This window comes from Catharus ustulatus, chromosome 1 (assembly GCF_009819885.2).
Source record: "Catharus ustulatus isolate bCatUst1 chromosome 1, bCatUst1.pri.v2, whole genome shotgun sequence".
NCBI lineage: Eukaryota > Metazoa > Chordata > Aves > Passeriformes > Turdidae > Catharus > Catharus ustulatus.
The window spans coordinates 45,080,415-45,095,494 of NC_046221.1; the positions used below are offsets into that span (position 1 = coordinate 45,080,415).

The 15,080-nt window shown below is 43.9% G+C and overlaps 1 protein-coding gene across 2 annotated transcripts in view; it reads right to left on the reverse strand.

Moving 5' to 3' along the window:
- The window catches only part of CPNE4 (copine 4), a 239,526-nt gene extending 227,345 nt beyond the window's left edge, over window positions 1-12,181 (reverse strand). For both annotated transcript variants that reach the window (XM_033070258.2, XM_033070249.2), the window contains exon 1: window positions 12,002-12,181. The gene's annotated coding sequence lies outside the window, so the exon portion shown is untranslated. The remainder of the gene's footprint in view (window positions 1-12,001) is intronic.
- Between the last annotated feature and the right edge of the window lie 2,899 nt (window positions 12,182-15,080).

Sequence of the window (15,080 nt, forward strand, 5' to 3'; positions counted from 1 at the left end):
TGGAGGCAGGCCTGGGGGCCAATGGTTGCCGGGTTGAGGCGGGGCCTTGGCCAGCAACCGTGTGGGCGGAGCTGGGGGCGGAGCCTCGTTGCAAAAAAAAAGTGCGCCTTATAGTCCAGTGCGCCTTATCTGATCTACAAAGTTGCGAATTTTGCCGACTCCTGGGGGGTGCGCCTTATAGTCCGTTGCGCCTTATGGTCCTGAAATTACTGTATTCACTTGCTAATTGGGTGATTGAACATAACTACTTCCATAATAAAACACCAACCAAGACATAAGTGCAAATAAGGAAATTAACTCTGGGTACTCACTTCAGTGAATTATTAGAGACTAACTGCCCACAGTGAAAGAAATTGTAGGAAGGAAGGTAGTAAAATTCAAGTCATGTAAAACTCTGCTTTATGCACATTATGATCCTAAATTCCTATAGAATATCTTTAGTTGGCTTCACCATTATCACTTGTAAAAGTCATGCTTCATTTTAGACTTGTACAAACCAGTTTTAGACCTTCTTAATGCCACTTAGATAGGTTTATGTAAGAAAACTGTGAGGAACAGATTTATTCCAGTAAAAGAAGGACCAGTATAGTTTATTAGGACAGGAAAGCAAATCAATACATTAACATAATGAGTATCAAGGTGCAGAAATTAAAGATTTGTTTAAGGCAGGAAACAAAAATCTTCACAGTGAAACTACTTTTTATGAGCAGCAGTTAAACTTTTGTTCAAAGCAAATCCATGTCCACTGCAGATTAGAAGAGCTAATTTTTAAATCTCCTCCAGTCAGCCCTTCTGAGAGTCACTGCTTGCCTTCAAGTACACTTCTTTGAGCAGCTAACTCCAATAAGTTTAAAGGAAGCTGCTTCAAAAGAGGTTTTAGAGAACTTCAAAACATATTGTATCTGATATTCTTGACTATTTTTAAACAAACCAACCAAATTAAATTACTTAGGTGACAAATTCAACCCCTAATTAGGAAAACATCTGGAAAGAACACTGACGTAAGAAATTTCAACTGGATACAAGAACCCCTGCAAATTTTTGCTTTGCTACAGGCAGGAAGTAAAGATCATGGATGGGAAAAAGTAATTCTTCAGCATCACTTCCAAATGAAAAAGAGAATTTTAGCGTGAATACAGTCCAGTCATTCAATCGGTTGATTGCTTTTAAAAACAAAATTTGCAGAAATCATCCTATAAAGACTTCTGCAATTTAACTGCTCTCAAACTGAACACTTGACAAAAAAAAACCACCCCACAACCAAAATAAAGTAACAAATCACAAACCACCCTCACACCACACACAACCACACTGCTCCAGTGCATAAAATAATCCTTAACAAAGCAGTAAGTAGAGGGTAACTGATGTGCCAGTCACTTTGATAACACCTGATGAATGCTTATGCCACCACATCTGGAGCTTTAAGTGGCATCTCTTTGAGGAAGCTACACACCATCTGTCCTTCTTCATAAAGAGCAGTGGGAAGTCATTCACATCACGCTTCACGTTTCTCCAGCAGCAAGAGGGTGGCATTTTTCAAAGGTGCCAAACTAGCACTTGACTAGCAAGTCACAGAAGCCACCTCAAGTAGTCAAATAGCTACAGTAATTTCACGACTATAAGGTGCACCCTTTTGACTAAAATTTTCCCCCAAACCCACAAGTGCGCCTTATAGTCCGGTGCGCCTTATCTGATGGACAAAGTTCAGAAATTTGCCTACCCGGAAGTGAGAGTTGTGAGCCGTGGGGGGGAGCCGGCAGTGCCATGGTTGCCAGGTGGGGGCAGGGCGGAGCAGCGATGGGCATGCCCCGGCCCCGTGGAGGCAGGATGGCCCCTCTACAGGCACGCCCCGGCCCCGTGGAGGCAGGACGGCCCCTCTACAGGCACGCCCCGGCCCTGTGGAGGCAGGATGGTCCCTCCAGAGGCACGCCCCGGCCCCGTGGAGGTGGGACAGCCCCTCTACAGGCACGCCCTGGCCCCGTGGAGGGGACATATAGGGACGGTGGGCATGCCCCGGCCCCGAAGAGGCGGCATGGTACAGCGGCAGGCATGCTCCGGCCCCGCCAGGTACAGGCGGGCCTGGGGGCCTGCAGCACCGCCTCTGCCAGGTACAGGCGGGCCTGGGGGCCAATGGCTGCCGGGTTGAGGCAGGGCCTCGTCCAGTAACTGCACAGGGTGAGTTGGGGGCGGAGCCTCACTGCAAAAAAAAAAGTGCGCCTTATAGTCCGGTGCGCCTTATATGATCTACAAAGTTGTGAATTTTGCCGACTCCCCAGGGGGTGCGCCTTATAGTCCGGTGCACCTTATGGTCATGAAATTACTGTAAATTGCAACAGCAAATAGATCAAAAAGCATATAATAGTGGCAATAATAATGGCAAAAAGCCAGTTTACAAAATAGGATCATTACCAGCTGCACACTAGAACTCTTAGTTCAAGGAAAAAACCAACATCAAAACCAATCCCAAACAAACCTCATCATTTTCACAGTTTGTTAACACATGCGATTTTCTGTCAGAAACATGTTGGTTTCCTTCATGTACTGCCTAGATATTAACACTTTAAGAAAGCTAGTCTCCTATGCAGAAAGGTTCAAACAAATCTGAAAGTCTGCTTTCTGGAAGATTTCAGAAAACCACAAAGGATGTGGCTGAAATACCCCAAAACTGAATTAATTTATCCCCAAAACTGAATTAACTGTACCTGAAAACTTCACAGTAGACACTCTCTGCTCTTCAAACCTTCAACTGAATGAAACCTCATTTATTTCAGAATTTTTTTCTGTTGTACTACTGTATCAGTGAGAAAGTTTTTCCCAGTGTTTGACCTGATTTTCCGCTGTAGATGACAGAAGTTCCAAGTCTGTAAACTTACAAATACAAGAAAACATTTAGTTTCTTTCCTGATACTCTCTTGACATTCAAGACAAGAATAATTCTGGCACCAGTAAAGGCAATATAAGTTCTGCTTTGCATTTCAAGAGAGTGAGAACTTTACCAGATGTTTTTTTCATTAAAACACACTTGCAATGTTTGAGCCTTCTATCCCTTGGGAAATACTAAAAGTATCATCTTGTCTCTTCATAAAACTTGTTCTTTTTTTTAAACTTCCTTCTAATTTTACTTACTGCACCACCCTTTCCTGCATATAACATAGCAGGCACATGTCCTGATTCTCACCATCAGTCCTTTTGCTCCTTTACAACTCCTGCCAACATCTTGAGCTTCACCTTCCTCTATTTCCTCTTTTTCATAGTTGTTGTGCTTTTTTAAAGAATTATAGAATAACTTAGGTGGAAAAATACCTTTAAGATCATTGAGTCCAACAATTAATCTAACACTACCAAGCCCACCACTAAACCATGTCCTTAAGTGGCACATCTATGAATCTTTTAAATACTTCCAGGAGTGGTGGCTCCACTAGTTTCCTGGGCAGCCTGTTCCAGACCTTGACAACCTTTTCAGTGAAAAAATTTTTCCTAATATTTAACATAAACCTTTCCTGGCTCAAAAATAAAAGGGTTTTCCTGACCATAGGCAATCCACATTAGTACCACTTGTCTCTGTCTAAGATCAGGCAAAGAGCCAATTATAAACCACATCAGTGTCAGAAATACATACAAAATCACACCGACAGGTAAAAGTCCAGCACAGAGAAGGTTAAAGTTACAAGGTTTCTCCTGCAGACATTCAGTTATTTTGCAAGTAGTTCAAATAACCTTGCAGCTACTATTCACTGTGTGTCCTCCTAAGGGAATTGGCACAGCATAGCTCACACTGATTTCACACCTCAGCTTTGTGTGAATCCTCCTCCTAGGGGTTCAGCTATCTGTGATTCAAGGCCTTGTTTTGACACAGCAGAACTGCTTAACCTTGAATGAAACTTCTAAGGAAACTGCCAGCTTGCAAGAAAGCTGTGCAACAATACTCAGACTAGAGCCATGATAGACAGGAATGCTAAATCTGCAGCTAGACATAAGAGCCTTGAAAGATCCTAGGTTGTTAACAGTTCAAGGATTAAAAAAAAAACAAAACAAACAACAAACCCACAAAAACCAAAAAACAACCCCAAAAAGCTGTGGAAAAAACTCAGCAATACTGAGAATCAGTCCATCCAAGGCACAATAGAAGTGAACTTCCCCAGTACCAGTGACTGCCAGGCCAGCAATAGTGCCAGGATGAGCGTGGCCACCCCTGGAGATCTGAGTTCCTCTGTGAAAAAGCAGTATGGACATACTGGAGAGAGACCAGCAAAGGGCCACAAGGATAATGAAGGGATGGGAGCACCTCACATAAGAGGAAGGAGAACTAGAACTGTTCAGCCTAGAGAACAGAAGGCTCAGGGGGAAATGACTGACATACACAAATACTTGAAGAGAGGGCACAAAGTGTGTGGAGTTGGCCTCTTTCCAATCATGCCCAGTGACTAGACCAGATGTGATGGGCACAGCATGAAACACAGTGGTTCCTTCTGAAGAGCAGAAAACACTTTTTGCACTGTGAGGATGACCAAGCAGTGGCACAAGTTGCCCAGGGAAGTTGCAGTTTCCCTCACTGGAGAAATTCAGAAACCACCAAGACACAGTTCTGGGTGAGTGGCTCTAAGTGGCCATGCTTAAAAAGGGGAATTGGACCAAACGACTTCCAGAGGTGCCTCCCAGCCTCGGTTACCCTGTGACGCTGTGAAGCAGGTGTCTTACCTAGAAGTGGTATATCAGTGCTTTGCCTGGTTGCTAGTCACCTGCCACACTTTTAGTCAGTAAATAACAGTTTTTAAATTATGTATATCATGCTATCATAGTCTCTTTGTGCACAGTAAATGGTGCAAAAAGTGGTCAAGAAAACATTACAGCTAAATGTGTTAACTTCTCCCCACAGGCGTGGTTAACAGGAGCTCCATCTAACACAATTCATGCTGCCATCCACGTCCACTGAACAGTTCATAAAATTCTATGGTCATGAATGCACTGATGAAATCAGAAAATTCATAGTAAATCTCCACAAACTAGACATTTTAGCTTTGAATGCAAAAACTGAAATATGATTTCCCTTACTAGTCCATGGAAAACATTTAAGAATTAATCACCTGAAGAGTACTTTTTCAATTAATTTATCCTTGCAATCTATTTTATATAACGTTGCAGTTTTTATTACATACTATTTTGAGTTGATGAGGAAGCACTGCATCAGCTTATTCAGGTATGTCTTTCTTGAGTCCACAGTTGAATGTAATTCATAAATAGGACTATTAAAATTCTACACACACAAAATATTTTCTTGTACAATCAGTCACTTTCATAACATTATTTGCACTTAAAATAATTACAGAAGCAAGGCAATATTTAATTCAATACTAAGGGATAATTTCATAAAAATATTTAAACATCTTCATGCCTTTTTGTGTATACTTTATTTTAAATCAGCCACTCATTACAAATCTATGTTCAAAGATTAAGTTTTAGTTTCCCATTTCTAATTATAAACTGCATCTGACATTTCAAACTGCAGTTACAACCTGCATATAATGAACATTTATTCTGCTTCATCACCCAGTCCTTGATAGAGAGAGATACAAAGTATCTGAGCTTGTGAAGAAAAAAAGTGACTTTCAAACACAGTTCATCAGTTTCTTCATTTCTGACAACTCTACAGTCCTAAACCAATTTTTCTTATGGAAGATAAGATTTTGATGGATAGAAATAGGAAGGATTGATACTGTCATTTTTCCTATAAGTTGCACTTGATCTCTTAAGACATAAAATCAAAACTATATTCAAAACAAAAATTCACAAATATTTATTTGGAATTGTTAGCAAAGTTAGGATGACTGCTTATGTCACAAAGAGAAGTAAAATTAAAATTGCAGCTAATCAGGCACTCAACGTAGATGAAGAGCCAAAAAGACTTTTCCTAAATTCAGAGAAAATTACAGGTGCCTTAAAGGTTTCTGCTTGATCTTTCTTCACTTGACTGCAGTCACCTCCAGCATATACTGTCATCCCCAACATAAAGAGCTGACATTGTATTTTATATATCTCTGCAAAATCACACACACAAAAATATTTTAAAATTACGCTTTAGTACAGCAATTTTTTTCAGGTTTTTTTCTATGCAAGTGAAGCTGAGCCTCAGCCCAGGTCTTTAACACAAGCTTAAAACAGAAAGCTCTCTGTGAGCTCAAAAAGAACATCCCCAAGCAGTTACAAGCTGCCTGCAATCCCCCACAGAGGACTGGATCCTACCTAAAATATTCTGCCAGGCAGGCTATTCCAATTTTTTATTTTTCCTTCCCTCACTCTCCTCTTCTCCGTCATTTACACCTTAATTCCAAATAAATAATTTCACATATTTTTTACAGATTTTTTTTTCTTTTCTTCCTCCTTTTTTTGATCACTATGCAAAGATGAGCCTGCCTGGCCAGATGCCTGGCAGGATCCACCTGCCATTTTCTATCTTTTCCAGTGAACTTTAATGGTCCCCTAAAACTTGCACCATAAATTAAAAGCCAAGTAAAAGCATCTGCTTTTATCAACACATGATGTACCAGGGCACCATTTGCACGAGGAATATAGGGATGATGTGCAACCCTATCAGCTCACAAATGCAATGGTAATAGCAGTAGCAATTAGTGTAGAACCAAATAAGAAACAGCTGTCTATATTACTTAGCACACAGTTAGCTGCAGGTTATTCATTTGTCCACATTTCTGAGGATTTTACTGGCAATGACTTCAAAGTGCCAGTCACAGTCCTCACATAATTGCACACATATTACCTTACTGTAGATATTGTGCAAGATATTTTTAATTCAACAAGACAGTTCTTCATTTTTAATGATACTCAGTTCATTTTGGCAGAGTTCTTCTAGATGGCAACTAACATTAGCAATCCTAGTCCTTCAAATTATGCTGAGCCACAGTGGCAAGCATTACTAAAGACAACAATCTTGCCAGAAGGCTCTAGACAACATACTGCAAAAGGAGAAACTTTCTCAAGTAAACAGTCAAAAAAGAGTCAAATCAATTCTGGGACTGCCCCCATCCGAGCTGCACCACACAGTCAGACTATTGGCTTTTTCCACCTGTGAGAAGGGTGTCTTGCCTTCTCCAGATGCACTGTGAATGTCTGCTGACAATCTAAGTAACTTTTAGTGATCAATTCACAGGAGGAAATTACAAAAGGCAGTAGATTAGAAAATCATGGATTGATTGCCCAAGCAGTTCCCCAGCTCAGTCTTTTACATGAACTTTTCTTACTTAGGGCACACCTGCTTTCCATTTGTCCCCTGCTCAACTAAAGAGAATCACACTAAGTATTATTCCAACTCTCTGCAATAGCCACTCACTTCCAGACTTTGCTGAGACACTTTGCAGTCACTAGCAAATGACGCTCTGGGTACTCCCCCTGTGTCAATCCACACCTTATTGACAATAAATGAGGAATCAAAGTCACACAGCTGGGAATCACTGCTTCAGTCACAAAAGATTGGTCTAGCCAAGAATCCTTTTAGTGCCCCATCCCAAGGTGCTTCTTGCACTGCCTTCATTCAGGATACCAATGAAGCTGGCAGACATAATTTCATTTCCACCTTTGGAGGGCCTGGGCTGGCAAAGTAGAAAAGGTTAGTGGAAACAATAGGGCGAGGGACGCAGCGAGCTAAATTAGGAATCTCCTGCTCATACCAGCCCCTATACATGACGAGGCTCTCAATGAAAGAAAGGGCTTTGCTGTCGCAGGACACCAGAGTATGACCCAGGTAAAGCAGGCGAGCGCTGCGAACGGGAGGGTGCAGGATGCTGCTCACCGGGGGAGCGGCCCGGGAGTCTCGGGATGCGCGTCCCGCCCAGCACACGCTCCGGGATCCCCGCGAGCTCCGCCGGTCCTCGGGCGCCCTCCGGCGGCTCCGCCCGCCCGCCGGGACGGGACGGGAGTGCCGGGAGCGCCCGGAACCCGGCCCCGCTCCCGGGCTCCCGGACCCCCACCCGCAGCATCACCGCCGCCCGCGGACGTCGCAGGTTAATGGGAGCAAGTCCGGCTCGGTACCGGCACTTCCATACCTAGCGCTGATCCCGTGTATGGAATCAGTTAACAAGGACTGACACAGAAACGTCATTATTGGGCAAATCCCACCGTTTCTGCAGGGCGCGGGTGGAACTGCCAAGGCAATTTGCTTAGACGCACCCTTCGCATAATTATTTTCTTAAGGAATTCAATGGGAATTTGGCCATTTACTGCATCAATTTCCCCTCAACATTTGAGTATCAGAGAGAAAGGGAGAAGTACAGGTAAAATTTCCCAGTAAAGCAACTTGCAATGTGATTTTCCCATTCCTGTCTGTAGCACGTACAGTCCCACTCCTGGTTAATTTTTGCTGTCCGGATGGTCTCCAAACACCTGCCCTGAAATTCACTCCAAGCGCTGCACTCAGCTGCGGCAGACACTGTAGGTATAGGATTTCTGCACCCTCACAGCTGTGATTCAGCAAAGCATTCCAGCTTATTCACAAAACACTTGGGCATGTGCTAGTTTTTAACCATGCATGTAGCTCCCCTTATCTCTGTGTAGCTTTTTTCTAGGTCAAAAATGCCACTTTCAGACTTACCTTTCCCTGAGAATTCAGGCTGTTTGAGTACTGCACTTGGAAGAAGAATGTGTCCTGAGTCAAAGCTAGATGGCAACTTCACAGCTGTGTAGCACTTGCAGCATAAAAGGGCAAGCACGAGCAAATTAACACAACTTCATTTGCTTAAAACAGCAGCCACAGTGGGCTGACTATGGGAGACAACACGAGGGTCTTTAGCGACTCAAATGTGAATTTAAACCGAATAAAAACTTCTCTCTACTAACAACTATCATAGCTGGCAACAGCACCAGCAAAGGACGCTTCAGTTCCAAGGGCAAACAAAAGCAGAACTCCTCAGAACAGCTACTTGGCAGGTTTTGCTATCAGACATCTTGCAAAAATACTGAAAATACTTAGCCATCCTAAAGTTTTACACGGCAGATTTTAGGACCAAAAATGGACTTAAACTTTTGAGTCACAAATGCTTAAACCCCAAGTTACCATTTTCACATGTATCCTTCATCCTCCAGTTAGAACTTCCTGGACTTTAGACCTAAAGTCACCTTTCCAATGAGACACACTACAGAGGATGATATTAAATTTTAGATTGGATATTTATGCAAAGTGTTGCTGACTAATGGTTGCACAGGAGCCATAATGCTGACCGCCGGCTATCTCACATTCAAATTTCACCACTCTAACCAGAGCGTTGTTTTTGCGTGGAGTCTAACAGAGGATTTCAAAACATTAAAATAATCAACCCAGGAAAAGGGAAGCTATGACAGCATGATAAAATACCAATGCCTACCAAATAACATGTGCATGCAAAGAGATAGAAAGGAATGTAATAGAAAAACACTTCAAACTTTGAATGTTGTCAGCCAACCATTGAATGCAATACCTAGAAAGAGCTGTTCAAACAATCTATAGCAAACAAGGCAGACAAGCCAGATGGAACTGCCAGTGTAGACCATTTCCCATCCAGGTTCAATGTTCTGCTCTTTCAGACTCAGAAAGGCACTTAATCTCTTCACAGCCACAACACTTTTTTAGCCCACCTCATGAAGACAAACAACAATTGTGATGTATAAGTGATAGCTGCCATAGAAAAGTCTCCTTAAAAACAGCATTGAATGTGCAACAGCACAAGTGTGCACCTCATTTGATTCTCTGTGTATGAAGAGCTCCAGCTTTGGCACACTGCTAAGAAGATAGTTTTTCTGTTCAAGGAGCAAATATACAATATCTTGAGCAGAATTAGTTCACTATAATTCACCTTAATTCAGTGCTTCAAAATGGGGTACATTTAAGCACCCTGGTTTAGAAAAATCTCAGCCCAAAGATAAGGAGATGGACAGTTAAGCATGACAGCAGCATGCTGGCTACACAAACTGATAATGCTCTTCATATGCATTTTAAGGATCTCCTTTTGAATGTTATTTACAGCTTTCTTGAATACTTTAACTTTTGATACACAATTTGTTTTCCATGGTCCTAGCTCTGCAAAGCTGTTCATCCCAAAGCTGTGCGTTTTTTCCATAGACTTAAATATACTAGGTGTCCAACCTCCAATGAGGTTGGCAATACCAACACATGTATCTGCAGACACTGAATTTACATGCGATCGAATCCTACTGGATTGTGGTCTCAGTTTGGGAATACCAAATACTAAAGCTAACACAGTTACGTCCTTCTTCAGAAACACCCCCTATTCTTTTACATGGAAATGCAATTGTCCCTAACATAGCAAACACACCTGCCCCACTAAAGACTATTTGAAGGCTATCTGAAGCTTTCTATTAACCTGCATTTGAACTCTACAGACTATAATACCTTTTCCTCACTTGAATAGCTAATCAACCAGACCTACAACACCTGAAATTTCAAGGAACCAAAAACAAACTTGAGAAGTGCCATCTCAAAGGCATTTTTCTCATCTGAAAGTAGTTTCAACCCCAGAGAAAAATGTTGTGTTTTGTTTGTTCCACCCTCCCCAACTCTGGTCCTATGTTGCTGCTACCTGAAGGGCAAGTAAGTTTCCATTTTATTTTACTTACTTTCCTAAAAAAAAAAAAAAAAAAACAAAAAAAACCCACAAACTTTTAAAAAATTGATATAAACTCTTGCAGTTGCAGCAAGAAGAAAAGTTCCACAACCAAGTGACTGGGTTCTGTAAACTGCTTGCTGTCAGGTATTTCAGCAGCATAGAAAAAGCAGAACAGCAGTAACTGAATAGCCAGCTCACATGTGTGGAAATTGCAACCTCCAAGCTATTCTGGGAGCAATGCTCTGTTTTCTGTACCATTTCTGCATAATCACACCAGAAAGCGTGCTCTTTGCTGGAGAGACTATGATTACATACATGCATGTCTATACACCTCCTGTTACAGCTGAGTCCCTGGTTATTAAATAGAGTGTCTGAGGCTCAACTGTAACACAAGTGAAATAAAACACGTTCAGGATGAAAGCAGTTAACCTGTCACTGCCAGCAAAACACATGGAGCATTTCTAAATTGCAATCGCTATGCCTCCAAAGGATGTCACCAGCTTCCCTGTTTACCCAACACGTTTACTCTTCTTTAAGGCAGGTAAAAGAGTCCTCCTAGGACCTTACACACGTCGAGCAGAGAGGGCTTAAAGTGGAGAAATGAAACAAATGTGAATTGAAAGTACTTCAGCTGGACCAGTGGAAACGAGACCCAGTTGCAAAGTTATCTAACTGAGCCCGTACTGCACAACTACAGCCAGTTGTGTAACAAACCTCAGGACAATTTTGCAGCTCTTAATCAGGCAAAACTCCCCGCTGATTTCCACGAGGGAGCTCTAATCAATCAAAAGCTCTGAGGATTGATTCCGGTTTTCTCCTTTTTAATGAAAAGGTTTATTTTGAGCCATGAGAACATCAGATTATATGAACTCGGCAGACCCATAGCGCTCACTTTACGGCATAAGGAATTCGTCCAGCATTTTAATCTACCAACTGTATTTGGTAGTGTACAGGAAAAAAAGAAACAACACCTGAACTGACATAGAATAATTTCACAAATAACGGACCTGTTCTCCTGACAAGTAAAACGAAAGATGGAATAGACGGAGAGAGATCCGCGGCTCTTTAATTAAACTCCATCCCCTTCGGACGGACGGGGAAGACCAGCGTCCCCGCCCGGGTTCCTCCCTGAAGTTGCGCAGCCGGGAAGAGAATCCCGCCGCGATGCGCCCGCAAGTGACCGGCGGGGGTCCCGCGAGCATCCCGAAACCACGCAGGGTCGGGAAGACCCTGTCGGAGCGACGGCACCGAGGGTCCGAGGGAGGCGGGCGGGATGCGAGGTGCCCGCTCCACGTGCGCCCCCTCCGCCGGCCGGGGCGGCAGAGCCCGGCGCGCCCGTCCCGCTCCCCGCGTCCCCTCAGGTGCGCCGCCCGCCCCGACCTGCCCGTCCCTACCTGCCCGCCGGCGGCAGCACCGACCAGCCCCCTTCTGTCGAGCCGGGTCCCTGTCAGCGGTCGGCGGGAGACCAGGAGCGCTGTCCCGCGGGCAGGGCAAGCCCCATGTGAAGAGGAGCGGGGGAGCCCGGCGGCTCCAGCAGGGGAGGCAGGCCGAGGGGAGGGGACGCGGGGAGGAGGCGGGAGGGGACGCGGGGAGGAGGCGGGAGGGCGGGACGCGCCCGGCGCTGCCCCCGCGCGGAGCCGCCCCGGCCCCGGCCCTGCCGGAGGCGCCGAGCCCCGCCAGCGCCCCCTGCGGGGAGCGATGAGCATCGACGGGCGCCCGGCACACCGGAGCTCCCGAGCACGTCTCTGCCCTGCCTGCGGGCTCTTCTCGAGAGCCTCTTGTGCACATCCGGGCAGGAGATGCAGTTTGCTTGTACTGCTGAGGGACCGCAAGTAAGGGGCTAAGTAACTCCAACCAGTGTTTCCAGTGAGTTAGACATTGTGGTAAAGTCGGGCTGTAACAGCCACACGCTGACAGAATTGAAAATGTATCGGGCCTGCAAGGTGAGGAGGCAGCAGTGCCAGCCTGAGAGAGTAAAACAAGCTTGGATGGCTGCTATTGGACAATTGCTTCCCTTGGCATCGGGGCTCTTGCTGACTCTGCAGTGCCTCTCTAAATGTCCTAACAGGGTGAAGGGATAGGATGGCCCCAACTAAGGAAAAAGAAAGTTCTTACAGTTAAAACACAGCGTAAGGACTTGGGATATCAGGATTCACTGTTTGACTTTGCCCACCCATGGCAACCACTCAGTTCTTGATTTACCAAGCAACTGTGGTGATGCCGAAGTGAGTTCTTGTTAAAAGTTTGGCTGGCTTCCCAGAAATCCTCAGATTACGCAGGGAATTGGATCATACTTGTCAGTTAAACAAGTGCCCAAATATTTCCAGAATATGACATCTTTGCGCCGTAGCTCCCCATCTCTGTTATCAAATCCTCCTCCCTACCTCGCAAAAATCTGATGAAGACCTATCTGAGGCTTTCAGATTGATTTCAATGATTTCACAACAGAGCTCCTGAAGCGTAGGAGCTTAGAGATAGATGCTGCAGTTTCATCCCATTCTCCTCCATACAGGCATAAAAATATAAACACAAAATATTTTGAAAAGAAGGTATCTCCAGGGATGCAAATTTTTCAGGAAAGCAAAGGGAGACAGAAGCAAGTCAGTGTGTGCTGTGGATTTGATGGCAGGTGTTTGCTGAGCTGGCAAACCCTGGAGTACTGCTCCTGACACTGTGAGGTGTGAAACACAGAACAGGCAGGCAAACACATTTGCTAGCCCAAACCAGGAACACTCATCACAAGTCTTCCAAATTAAAAATTCTTAGAGGCATCTCTTGAGGTACAGCTGAAATCCTCTGTCAGAACCCCACGACTCTCTAATTAGAGACTTCAACGTGACGCTGGTGCAAATTTTAAAACTACACATGGTAAGCCTCATCTTTTTTCACATTACTGATAAAGTGCAACAAAAAGCAGCATTTTACTGAGGATATTATGCAAAAAATCCTCTGATCAGTAATTTGTTCTTAGCATTAAAATCAAGTCATTCTATTTATGCACTTTTATGATGCAATGAGAACTATACATCTAAACTCATCTAAATATAATAAACATTATGATTTCCCTTGTCTTTTCTGCTTACCTCTTCTCTGTTACTGTTTTGTAAAGCTGTGATTTTTTTTTCCTTATGTACCAGTACTTAATAGCATAACCGTAAAAGTAATCAAGTTCTCCAAAAAGCCAAGATTTCCCTTAATTTTACTTGGATCTCACAGGTCTTTAACTTAATAGCAGCAGGACCATATTGCACAGATATGCATAGGTGAAGCCTCCAGGGAAAATCTGTGAATTAATATGAAGGCAGGTTGTGCTGTCCCAGAATAGCTACTGGGCAAGGCTGCTTGGCTCCCAGGCTCTGCATGCTGTGTCGTGGCTGGGAGCTATGGCAGCACCCTGGCACTGCTTCCTGCTAGTGGGACACAGCCTCTTGCACCCCAGGATGCTGGATGTTGTGCTCAGCTCTCTAGAAAACAGCCAGAAACACAGGATGCCCTGCAGGAATAAGGGACACCTCATGCATCTGCGGCTTTGGCAGGACTTTCACAGAACATATTTGTGGTCTAGCTGTAGGCTGGAGCCTACCACTGGCATAACCTGCTGTAGGGGGCTGTAGAAGGAGCAGGGTCTAACCTCCATCTGTGTTTGTCTGAGTCCAGATGAACACGAAGAGGGAGCTTTCTGTTCTCTATCTTACACTCCAGCACTAAAATAATACTTCTCATTCCGAGGCACGGATCCAATAAGGGCTTTGAATATCACCCTGTAGTTATGTGCCCACACAGCTACATGCCTTGACGTCCCCTCTGCTTGCTAATATTACCGGCTTGTATTGCTAAATCACCCTTAAAAGGGCAGAGAACTGCTGTAAATTAGGACAGAATTGCTGAAAGTACCCGAGTCCTCCTGCGGGTGGCATCAGAATGTCTTCAGTGGGCAACGAGTGCCGAGGAAAGAGGAGAGAGATGATGCTCCTGTTTGCCAGCAGCCAGAATCATTACAGTGAGAGTACTGCTAAGAAGTTCACATAAATCAGCAAATCTTTAAATTTAAAAGGATGATTTAAAACAGTAAGAATTAACATCAATTCATCAGCTCTTTTAATTCTGACAAAGAAACCTTTATTAAACTTCACAGCCAAGCTCTGTACAGGTTACAATTATCACAAGAGGAGGATGCACATGCATAGTTTAAACTCACAGCTTCTATAGCTTCAGCAAAATCGGAACTCTATCACCACCAAAAGTAGCTTCATACTTTTACATGTAAGCCTTGAGGAGTCACAAATTGATGATCACAACAAATGAATCATCACAGTCGCCCAACAGGACACAGAAGGGTTAAGTGTAGCCAGGATAACAAAGGCTGCGGATGCAACCAGAGCAAGATTGTTCAGTGTTTTTAAACTATTGTGTTACAATTGCCACATTTGTTTCTGGTACCTGTATAGATCAGGAGAGACCCTATCACCCTGA